This window comes from Heloderma suspectum, chromosome 1 (assembly GCF_057233095.1).
Source record: "Heloderma suspectum isolate Gila_16-S chromosome 1, 16-S_ref, whole genome shotgun sequence".
NCBI classification, from domain to species: domain Eukaryota; kingdom Metazoa; phylum Chordata; class Lepidosauria; order Squamata; family Helodermatidae; genus Heloderma; species Heloderma suspectum.
The window spans coordinates 322921349-322934068 of NC_139458.1; the positions used below are offsets into that span (position 1 = coordinate 322921349).

The 12720-nt window shown below is 40.2% G+C and overlaps 1 protein-coding gene across 11 annotated transcripts in view; it reads right to left on the reverse strand.

Annotated features, from left to right (window-relative positions):
- FYN (FYN proto-oncogene, Src family tyrosine kinase) overlaps positions 1–12720 on the reverse strand; it is a 147397-nt gene that overhangs the window by 86341 nt on the left and 48336 nt on the right. For 4 of the 11 annotated variants that reach the window (XM_084827332.1, XM_084827330.1, XM_084827335.1 and 1 more), the window contains one exon: positions 368–393. The exons of 5 other annotated variants lie outside the window; for them this stretch is intronic. The gene's annotated coding sequence lies outside the window, so the exon portion shown is untranslated. Of the gene's footprint in view, positions 1–367; positions 394–1607; positions 1761–12720 lie in introns of those variants that run through there. 2 more of the 11 variants (XM_084827337.1, XM_084827334.1) reach the window with 1 other exon arrangement.

The following is a 12720-nucleotide window of genomic DNA, read 5'->3' on the forward strand; positions in this document are numbered from 1 at the left end:
GTGATAGACCAGAACTGAAAAAGCTTTAGCAGCAGATGAAAAAATCTGATAAAGCAAAACGTTTAGCATCTCTATGAGCTACATTTTGAACACGCCTACCTCTACTGTTTTTCGAGTTGTAAACACTGAAGAGACAGAATTTACACATAATGTATCTGCTACATTTGAAAAGCTGTTGAGATGAATATTTAGTATGTGCTGTTCCCTCACCTTCCCTTGACTTAGAAGCTTTCCATCCCAACCCATGGTGAAAGAAAAGCCAATAAAACAACAATTACTGGGATTTCTAATTTCCCTCTTATTTTTTCCTGCTCTGCTCATATACTTAATACTTCTGTAAAGCATTTAATTGCTTACGCCAACTAACCTGTTAGCTATGTAACAGTTCAGCTCCTGCAAAATAAAAAGAAAGCTATAAACCATGGTTTTATGAAACTAAGAATGCACATCAGACAGCTGTTCCCTGGCCCCTCCTCTCCTCCCCTCAAAATGGTAATTCTGATTTAATGCTAGATAATTAACCATGATATATTATTAAACTAGGATACTTAAACCATGTTTTATGAAGCCTGGAATGTTATGTCCAAACCAAGCCATTGTAAGGGCCACTGAATTTGGAAGAAGCAACTTTGCCACAAGTCTCCCTGACACAATGAACTCCTCAACCCACACTATCTTCCTTTTCATTCTCTAGCTCAGGAATTAGAGTTTGCAATTCTATACATTTCTACTCTGAAGTAAGCCCTATTGAATTCCATGGGACATACTCTCAGATCAGTGTACAGAAGATTGCAGCATTAATAAAGTTAAAGCAGTCATTATCATTTTTTTCTGTATTAAATCATACCTCTCTAGCCCTGATACCTCACAATCATGCAAAGGAAACCTGCCTGGCCACAATATAATAAGTATATTACTGTATATTAGCCCCTTTGAGTGTGTAATGTGGAAAAAAGGGGCAAAAAAGTAAATAAATAAGTAACTCTGTTGCCTAGTCGCAAGCTGTGTGACTAGGAAGTGCATTTATTTATTTACCCCTGTTTTCCACACTAGGTGCTCAAGGTAGCTCCCAACAATAAAAGCACACAGTATCTATAATAACACAGGATGATGTGTAGATGTATGTCCATCCATCAGCACCATCGTGCAATGACCATGAAACCTGAAACTTGGCATGCATACTAAGGGAATCCTAAGAGTGTGGACTTCAGGATTATTTTGTTTTAAAAACACATTAAGTGATTTAAATTATTTTAAATGTATTCATGTGGCTGGAGCCTGCAGTAACATCTTCAGCCACTAGAAGCAGACTTCCCTAACCAGCAGAAAAGTTTGCAGATTGCAGTCCGTACAGTTGGAAGCCAGGGAGATTAGTAGGCCAAGGAACAGCCACTCTCATGGGAATGGAATGGACAGACCCCTCGTTCAGTGGGCTAAGCTACGCAGTGGTACCATAGCAGGGGCTGTATCTAGTGTGCTTCAGTCAGATAAGGTGGGCACAATGGGCAGTATCCAACGGGTTACTGGCACATACAGATCTCTCCAAAATTGACCTTCGTACTCTTTAAATTCAATAATGAGTATAAGAGCTACTGAACAGAACTTACGAAGTTTCTTATCAAAAGGGGTTACACCCTTTTATGGTTCCAACAGATATCCCCTGTTGTTTTAAATAGTTATTAGAGAGATATTCCAGTCAATTTGTTTTGCTGTCTGCGGAGTTTCAGTAGATGGTCTACCCCGCTATTCGTTGAATTGCCCTATGTACAATAAAACAAGACAGAGACATATGTATTGATCTGGGGTTCTGATTCTGTCAGGTCCCTGTCAAAGTAGATTCTTTCGATTACCAAGATGAAACAAAGCCACTTGTGTGAAAGGATGGCAGTTTATTGACCAAAATAGAGGCAGAATAAATATGCAAAGAAACCTCACACCTCTCTTCAGTTGACAAAGCAGTTCTCTGCCACATTGTTTGTACTCTGGGGGGCCCCAACAGAGTATGAGAAGTCGTTCCCCCAGGACTGGACAAAGTTGTCCAAGCTGGTAGTGAGACCAAGCCCCTTGGAGTGAGACCAAAGGACAAAGCCTGTGGGTTGGATTTTATAGGTTTCTTCTCCCTCCAAGCTCAGGAGCTGACAGGGAGAAGGGGGGCTTCTCTTCTCCTGGGAAGTAAAACTTATCTCCTAGGAGCTGATATCATCTAGCTAACCAAAACAGCTTCAAGGTGAAGCTGTGAATTAGTAGCCTGTGTGAAAGGGCTTCTTAATTAACTCTAAAGCTGCTGGTTAGGCCAAACTTCACAGATTAACCACCAGCATATAGGAATGCTGTAAAGTCCTCTTCTTTGCTCACTAACCAACTCACTACAACATATAAACAGCTTCTTATCAATGCTGGATTGTTGTTTTTAGAGCAAACCAACAACAACAACAAAAGAATTTTAATTAGCCAACAGCAACAGGAATGGGACTGAAAAGGTGTCTTTATTTGCCTTCGCAATGTAGCAGGTACACTAAAGGATTTCCCTGTGCATGAGGGTTATTTTAATGATCACTGACTGTATAGATCTTGACAAATTATATCCTGTCTATAAAATCTTATCAATGCCTATATTCTGAACACATATTTAAATGATGTACCTATGCAAGTACTGTCCTTGGATTTTATTTTGTATTGATATTTTGGTTTTTTTTTATAGCTTATGGCCAAACAAATAAAATGTACCTACTTTAAAAGTGACTCCATTTGGCTTTCTAGCGCCGGGAATATAGTAGGTGTTATTGTACCCATTACCATATAATTTCCTCAAGCTATTCTAACATTTCCTTCTCAACATTCCTTATTAGTATCCTAGAATCTGTTCACAAACATTGCCATAACTAGATTTATTAAGTGTGACTTTTCTCATGTAAAAAAAGAAGATTCAGATTTAATTCTGAAACTAAACAGATGAAAGTCGAATACTAAATCATAAAGTAGTCCCACAAAAAATTAATATATTTTATCTCCTTAAAGCATTCAAATGCCATAGATAATCTATGGTGCTTTCTGCAATGAACATATGAAAAGATATGCACTAATAGGTCCCCTTTTTTGAAGGCTAGGGGACCAAGACAGCAGACAGAACCAGCCCTGTTCTACCATACTTTGATAATGAGAGTTCCATAATATGAAAGAAAAAAAGCCCAACCCAGAATGTAGCAGAAGAAATCCACCAGCAAACCACTCAATCATGACCACCAGCATACCATTCAATCATGGCTATAGAGTAAGCAGAAGAAACTTAGAATCATAGAATAGTAGGGTTGGAAGGGGCCTACAAGACCATCGAGTCCAACCCCCTGCTCAATGCAGGAATCCACGTCAGAGCATCCTGGACAGATGGCTGTCCAGCCTCGTCTTGAAGGCCTCCAGTGTGGGAGAGCCCACCACCTCCCTAGGGAATTGGTTCCATTGTTGTATTGCTCTAACAGTCAGGAGGTTTTTCCTGATGTTCAGCTGGAATCTGGCTTCCTGCAACTTGAGCCCATTATTCCGTGTCCTGCACTCTGGGATGATCGAGAAGAGATCCTGGCCTTCTTCTCTGTGACAACCTTTCAAGTAGTTGAAGAGTGCTATCATATCTCCCCTCAGTCTTCTCTTCTCAAGGCTAAACATGCCCAGTTCTTTCAGTCTCTCCTCATTGGGCTTTGTTGCCAGTCCCCTGATCACCTTCGTTGCCCTCCTCTGACCCCTCTCCAGTTTGTCTGCATCCTTCTTAAAGTGTGGTGCCCAGAACTGGACACAGTCCTCCAGATGAGGACTAACCAGTGCTGAGTAGAGGGGAACTAGGACTTCTGGGGATCTAAGCCACCGCGGCCCTTATCTGGAAACTATGCTTCTATTAATGCAGCCCAAAAGAGCATTTGCCTTTTTTGCAGCCACATCACATTGTTGGCTCATATTCAGCTTGTGATCAACAACAATTCCAAGATCCTTCTCGCTTGTAGTGTTGTTGAGCCACATATCCCCCATCCTGTAACTGTGCTTTTGGTTTCTTTTTCCTAGGTGCAGAACTTGGCATGTATCCCTATTAAATGTCATTCTGTTGTTTTCTGCCCAGCGCTCCAGTCTATCCAGATCACTTTGAATTTTGTTTCTGTCTTCCAAAGTATTCGCTATCCCGCCCAATTTGGTGTCATCTGCAAATTTGATCAGCATTCCCTACACCTCCTCCTCCAAGTCATTAATACAAATGTTGAAGAGCACTGGGCCCAGGACTGAACCCTGCCGTACCCCACTCGTTATCTCTCCCCAGTTTGAGAAGGTTCCATTGATAAGCACTCTTTGAGTCCGATTCTGTAGCCAACTGTGGATCCACTGGATCGTTGTTTCATCTAGCCCACTTTGAGCTAGTTTGCTCATCAAGATATCATGGGGCACTTTGTCGAAAGCTTTGCTGAAGTCGAGGTATATGATGTCCACAGCATTCCCACGGTCTACAAGGGAGGTTACTTGATCAAAAAATGAGATCAGATTCGTCTGGCAGGACTTGTTTTTGACAAATCCATGTTGGCTTCGAATAATCATGGCATTGTTTTCAAGGTGCTTACAGATGGATTGCTTTATAATCTGCGTCAGAATTTTCCCAGGGATTGATGTCAGACTGACTGGTCTGTAATTCCCAGGTTCCTCCTTTTTACCCTTTTTGAAGAGAGGGACAACATTAGCCCTCCTCCAGTCATCTGGCACTTCACCCGTCCTCCATGATTTCTCAAAGAGAATAGACAGTGGTTCTGAGAGTTCTTCTGCCAGTTCCTTTATTACTCTAGGATGCAGTTCATCTGGCCCTGGAGATTTGAACTCATTCAAACTAATTAGGTGTTACTTGACTATATGTTTATCGATCTCAAGCTGCAATCCTGCCCCTTCAGCCTGTACTTCGCCTTTGCCAGGTGGGTCATAGACCCTCTTTTAGGAGAAGACTGAGCCAAAGTAGGAATTGAGCACCTCTGCCTTTTCTTTATTATCTGTTATTGTTTTTCCATCCTTATTTAATAGCTGAACAACCATTTCTTTCCTCTGCCTTTCACTATGCACGTAGCTGAAGAAAGCCTTTTTGTTGTTTTTAGCATCCCTTGCTAACCTCAGCTCGTTCTCAGCTTTAGCTTTCCTGACGCCATCCCTGCAATTCTGTGCTACCTGCCTGTACTCTTCCTTTGTTACTTGGCCTTCTTTCCACTTCCTATGAAGAACTTCTTTCTGACTTCTTCATAATTGGCTTCAGAAGAGGAGAGAAGCTGCCAGAAACACTGGGTGTAATCCAATTCCATTTTTCCTTTGATGGAACTGCTTCTGTTAGTGGAATCAGGAGTGGGACAATTGCCCCTCCACCCAGCAGTATCCTCAAAATCTGCTCCAGAGGGTTGAGGGGCCATCTGGAGTGGATTGGGGAGCATGGGGGGCTGCAGTGGGGAGGAGAGGGAGGAAGTCTCATTGCATAAATGGACTTCTACTTGCACGACATTGGTTTCCACCCACTGAAAGAACAGCCAGATATTTTTTGTAGTCTCCCTCTCCCTCCCACTACAGGTAGCACAGCAGCCTTAGTCAGCTGCAAGTATGTCGGAATCAGCAAGGAACTGCAGGACTTGACACCTTGCCCTGTGATCTAATCCAGATTAGCTCATCTGCAAATTACATAATTTCTTTTCTTGGCAATCATTTTGCTCTTTTGTCAACTAAACATGGACTTATATGAAATTCAGGTTTAAGAAACCATTCAGTTTTATCTATGTTTAATTCAGTGCTGGTCTGGAAGGGTGTTTTATTTATCTCTTTTCTTATGTAGGAGTAAAAAGTTAGGGGAAGGCATTAAAACTATCCTTCCCCAATCTGGTGCCCTTCAGATGTGTTAGACTACAACTCCCCAGCCAGCATGGGGATTGTAATCCAATACATCTGGAGGGCGCCAGATTGGGTTTAACCCAGCCGCCTCCAAGGTTTCACAGGTGTTTAGAAAGCTTATATTGATAAATATATGGTTGTGAAGAACAGATGAGACTGCATTGCGTTTGTTACCTACACACTCTCATCTTCTGCTTAGGCTGCAATTCTAAACACACTTTCAAGGGAGTAAGTGCATTGAACACAATGAAATTTATTTCTGGTAAATATACATAGGATTGCACTGTTAATCGATTTTTAATGAATGGATCAATTCCTAATCAGATGTGTATATGTGGTGGTGAGGGGTTGATTGTCCATCACAATGTGTGTGTTTTTCAAACAGCAGTCCTACATATTCAAGAGAGCTTTAAAATCAGTCTATTATGTAGTATAATAATATGTGTGCGTATATTGCTTTCCCAAGAAAACTCCCAATTTCTGCTGGACACACAAGCCCTTAGGCATGCCTCAACTAGCTCTCTAAACTGCCACTGTTAACTCCCATCTAGGTCTTGCAATTGCAGACAATTCATCCCCTGTCTAAAGCTTCCTGATATTTTAAAATCAAATGCAGTAGTCTAATAAAGAAATTAAGAAAACATACAAAATAATACTTGCAGAATATCTGTAAGTCAGGGACTTTGTTTAGGCTGCAGAAGGTATTTCCATTCTATTAGATTTTGAATGTACTATTTCGTTGTTGTTCTACAGTAGGGGTGGGGAACTGTTTACCCCCAGGGGCCAGACTGCATTTCAGCTCAACCCCTGGGGGCTGGGTAATGCCAGGGGGTGATCCCTCCCCAAAGCCTCACCTCCTGAAAGCCCATTTTCTCCATGCACAAAGATGATCGCTCCTGCCTCTCTCTGTAAGAAGAAATTCAGGAAGGACGCAGGGCCAGAAAAGCACTTACACGAACAGCTCCCTCTCCCAATTGGGAGAGAGGTAGTGCACTAAGGAGAATCCTCCTGTCATTTCTGATTGGGAGGGGGAGCAGTATGCAGGGAAATGCCCACCAGGAGCAGGGCTTTGGGGAGACCAGAGGTTTCCTATAGCTGTTCTACAACCTTCTAAATTGCATATTATTAAAGCAGCATATGTTGCAGACAATAATATGTTCTGTAGTGTTGTGGAGGTATTTCTGCCTGAGAAATGCAGGCTAAATCCACTGGTGTCTCTGGCACTGGTAACTATCTTAGAGGGTGGGGGTGGCATTTCAAAAATCTGCAAAACCTGTTTGACCAGAGATGGCAGCAGGACAAAAGAACTGAGTTTGTATACAATGAGAAATGGTGATTCTTTCATACCACTTTCAACTCTCCTAAATTATTATATGCCTCCAGGCAGAAATAATGTTTTATGATTCATGCGAAGGAAAGTTTTAATAATTTTTGGGATATCAAAATCACAAGAAAGCACAAGAAAGGTGCAGAAAAACATTGCAAGCCACAAGCCTTTCATTAATAGGGCCCATAGTCCTCAAAACAGATAGCAGAAAACAGATGCTCCAGACTGTTGCTGGGAGGCTACTGAGTTACTGAAAGAACAGTTTCCTATTTATACTTGTCACATTCTATCCATTCTGTATGATTGAACTGAATAGTAAATAGTCCAGGAAAGGGTAAATATGCAGTATCCTGAACAAGGTGTAATGGCCTGTGGGCGTGATTAATATGTGGGTGAGCTTACCTGCTCAGCATGCAGTCCACCCCAGGTACTGCTCTCTCTAGGCAACACACAAGAGACTCAGGTACTTCTCACCATAATACTTGAGAAAACACTAACTTCTGAGAAGCCATATGGTACTCTGCCTTAGCTTCAAGGTCTGTGCTAAGGGGGGGGGGAGACCCCCTGGCCAAGTCCCCAGGAGGGATGAAAATCTAAAGCTTCTCTTAAAGCTGTGTACACACACACATATGTACATCACACAAATAAATGATTTTTCCGATACTGAATGTATATTAAAGCTGCTGTACCATACAGATTAAGAGATTGAACTATGATGTCCCCAGTTCAAATGTCAATTCTGCCATAAATTCAGTAGGTGGCCATATGCAAGCCACACCTTCCCTCAGTTTAGACCCCTCACATCTTCAGTATGGAAATAATAATACAGACATGTCACAGAAATGCTCACCTGAATGCCACTAAGACTGAAAGAAAGGTGTGTGTGTGTGTGTGTGTGTGTCTCATGCTATAATGTGATTCTTTCATTTTCCTATAACAAAAAGAATGGGAATCTGCTTTTTGGGGAAAGGAGGACTGGAATGAACAAAGACTACAAGGAGGAGACATAGCTGTAAGAGTACAGTGATAGTTCTGGAAATGTTCTGGTGGCAGATTACTGTGGAGAAAGATCAGGTGCAGAGGACTAAGCTGAGCATCATCCATACAAAACCCATGAGTATATAAAATGCCAGCAGCAGAACCAAAAAATGGTAACCAACAGTTACCTCCAGGACATCTGAAGACAGCAGTTCCTGAGATACTCCCCAAGTATATGCAAAACTCCAGAGCAAGTCTTAAAATATTTGAATGATTTACATAATATAGTTTTATTAAAGAAATCAGTTCTTCACAGCAGACAAAAATGCCTCCTGCATAAGTCAGCATGCTTTGTTTTAAATATAGTATTGCATATTAAAGTGAAAAATTATGATCTAAAAATATAACTGTAAAGAAATGGCAAAACGTTTTAAATAAAAAGAGTTTTCAAAGTAGGTCAGTAAATGTTTCTAAAAGGTGTATTCAGCCATGTATGAAAAGGTAAAATACCAATTCCATATATTACCACTGGACACAATGTTAAAATAAATTAGAACTAGGATTGTGCTGAATATTCACCCATTTTGTGTTGGAGACATTTTGTTGCACGTTCTACTTGTCTCCATTATTATTTAGATATGATCTGTTGTCATTGGATGCAGCAAAGATGGGACAAGAGGCCCTGCCTTCATCATGGGTTTTTAATTCTCTTTTAAACTGGTGTAGCTACTAATCCCCCACCCCACCCAACCCCACAACATATAAACAAATGGAAACTGAATTCCAGGACTGAATTTATTCCAAAATAATTGATCAAGTTGATTCATTTGTTCATTCACTTGTGCCCCATATGAATGCTTTATCACAAAAATTATAAACTTGTTACAAAACAGCTAGCTTTATAAATGCATTGCAAACAATTATGTTAGTTAAATTATATAGTTCCCTCCACCCCCACCACTGGGATTCTAGGTTAGAGTTGAGGAGGCATGTCCTCACATTGAAACCAGCACATACTACGTGACAGGCACACATACAAAGCATTTTGAAGATTGGAACAAATCCTGCTATTTATGGGATCCTTTCAATGAATGACCTTATGTTAAAACAGTGAGTTGTTTATAGTGATTTCCATAGACACGAACTTCACTTGGTGACATCCTTTTTAAAGAACTGTATTTCATAACTTGAAAACCCTTTTGAATCCCAAAGACTTTACAAGTTACAAGTGTTTATTACATTGCACATATCCCACCATCTCCCATTATACACTAGACACAGGATCTCACTGTGCTCTAGAACAACTGTTCAGAACACACAGCACTATTCTTATTCTTGCACAGTATTATCACTTATTTCTCATATTAGAGTTGATTGCTTAGGGCTTTCCTGTTGTATGTTAGTAAAACTTGTTGGAATTTTAGGAGCACAGGTGGGTAACGGCAGACACTGATGTTTTGCTGCAGTATTTGCTACAATTTATCCACAATTTTTTATGGCCCATAGATCGAGTATTTAGTATAGATCACTTTCCCAGAGCAGAACAATACTATCGCTGTATATGCTAATTTAAAAAACAACCCCCCCAAACCCTAGTTTGCAGGCCATTCCCTCCATTCCCCTGAGCCTACCAAGCATTTGACCTAACTCAGAAGACCTTTCTGTTTTTTTTTCTAGAGCAGGGATGGGGAACTTGTGACCCTCCAAATGTTTTGGTCTACAACTCCCATCAGCTCTAGCCTGAATAGCCAGTGGTGTGGGATGATGGGAGTTGTAGGCCAAAACATCTGGAAAATCACAAGGTGCCCACACCTGTTCTAGAAAGAGATGCTGTGTGCCCACCCAGAGATTCCCTAGTACATGAGATGAACGTTATTTGTTTGTTACATTTATATTCCACCTTTCCATAAAAAATGGCCATGGTGGCGAAAAAAATTCAGAATAAAAAATAACTAACCCACAAACACAATAAACTGACAATAAAGTCAGAAAAGAGCAGATTAAAAAAGTAGCAGGCAACTAAAAACATAATTAAATCAGAATATAGATTAAAACATAAAGCAGCAGAAAAAACAGAAGCCTATTTACTAACCAGGCTGTGTTTCACAATAGTTATTTAGAACTGTTTCAGTTGCCTTCCATCAGTCACACACAGCGATGGACAGATGTGTTAATCTCAGTCTCACCAAGATGGTCCCTTTTTTGAGGTCACACTCATTTTGGCACAAAGTTGCCATTTGTTTTAAGTCAGCAAGTGGGGAATTCAAGACAAGCCAGGCAGGTAGATTTGAGGAAAGCGTTCAATTTCTTTGCAGCAATGTGATTGTGAGTTGCCCTAGTGGCCAGTCAAGATTTGACTGTACCCCACAATTCCTTAAAATGCAACAGTGCTTAGGAAACCTTATAGCAAAATCGCTGTCCATGCTGCATATTCGAAATTGCCCTTACTTTCAAAAACAACATACATATATCCCAACATTAGGAAACAGTATAAAAAAGAAACAAACACTCTGTACCCATTAGGGGAGAAATGTAATCTATTCACAGTTACAATCAGGATTAGAAATGACAGTGTACCTACTCTGTATAAGAGACAATTCATGCAGTTCTTTGGCCTATAAATTTGTTTTTCTTATGTTCTAGCTGGGCTGATGTTTGCTTGTGGTTTGCATGAGTGCTTTGTCAGAATGCGACTAAGGGTCCCCTCAAGCACTGTATATTTCCTGCCTGGAAAGCAATTCAGTGTAGGACAGAGTGTAAAAACTTACACATAGACTCACATGTTGACTGAATATTTGTCTATTGCACCATGTGCACATGTTGCAGAAACACCGTTTCCCAGCTTCTGTGTACACCATGTGCACACTATTGTGAAACAGACATGTGTGCAACTGCGTGTGCAAAATGTGTGCAATTTCCCCCCTAAATTTTTTTTTGGGGGGGGATGTTTTTTTTTCTGATTTTTCCCGAGGACACATGGGATTCACAATTTTTCCTACACTGAAGCTTTTTCTATACAGGAAACACATGACGTTTGAAAGGACACCCTTCATGTTATGCCCAATCCACTTTAGGCTTATTTGTGGTACTGAATAAATAGCCTTTTGTGTGCATGAAAGAACACTTAGAACATCTGTGCAGATGGACAAATCCTAGGGCTTCCCCAGTGTATCTACCATTTGTGTACAGGGCCATCAAAGCTCACATTTTGGGATTGCATATTATGTGATTCTGTGACAGTATTAATTGTTCTTTAAAATGAAATATTTTTAAAATTAAAATAGTTTAGCCTAGCCTCATAAAACTATTGTGTACATTTATGCAAATCCGAAAAGCAGTTGGGAACATGCATACATGCAAACTGGAATCTTACAACTGTACAGGATTGTGCACAGTTATATTTTCTTTGCGTGTTATTACACATGCAGCTATAGGCAATGAAGACAAAGAATCCCCCCCCCCCTTTGTAATGCAATTTGATTTCAGACCTTGTTTCACAGGATGGGAACCCTTGGGAAACTATGATATTTACTCTGCAGTTCAGTATGCTGACATGTAGCAAATGTTCCACAAAGCGGATTCTCAATAGCTACATTCCCTATAGGAAACTAGTGCCAACATGATGTTTGAAGATTCTTCCCCTACACACTTCCTCAAAAAGTGTCACAGAAAGCAACTGTGAATGCCAGCTGTTCAAACCGTTCATTTTTCATAGCAATCCTATTCTTAGTCTAGAGCTCAGTGGAATGAATAGAAATATTTCCTCAAAGAGATTATTTCTCTATGGCTGCAACACTATGTAGTTACTTGAGAACTCGGTGGGGTTTAATTCAGTTAGACATGCATAGGACTGCACTGTAAAAAGGCACTTAACTCTATGAATCCAATCTATAAAACCTACTGGGTTTTAAAAAATGGTATAGCAATATTGGATCAATAGTGTTTACTTGCCAATAGATGCCTAATGGACAAAATACAATCCTACCAAGATCTTTTTCACCTCTAAACAGCTGTATTTTTATGTGTCCAAATATCCTTTGGCACTTCCTGGCACTTGTAGCATTGTAAAAACATGCTCAATAAGTTTCTGTTATAGACCTTCTCTGTGTCATAGATTATACACCCGCTCTTATGTACAATGTATTAATTGTGACCACTCTAAGTGGCAGCACTAGCAAATTACTATCTTGGTAAATAAGGCCATTTTTGTTTAGTTTTTAAAAACCAAATACTACCAACAAATTAATAGCTTAGAATAGGATGTTAATATAAACATGACTAGTAGGACTGTAGAGCTTATTTGTACATGAAAAGCTGTATACAAAACCTTTTGTATATAAAATCCATTCTATCAAATTCTGTTAAATTCCCTGAACAATCCATCCCATTCTTGTGTGGCCAAGAAAGAGAACTCAGGATAGGACCAGATGGATTGGAGCAAGCTTGGTTCCCAAGAAACTGGTATTTGCAGATATGTGCCCCTGATCTGGGAGATAATATGTAACCATTATGACCAGTAACTAGAA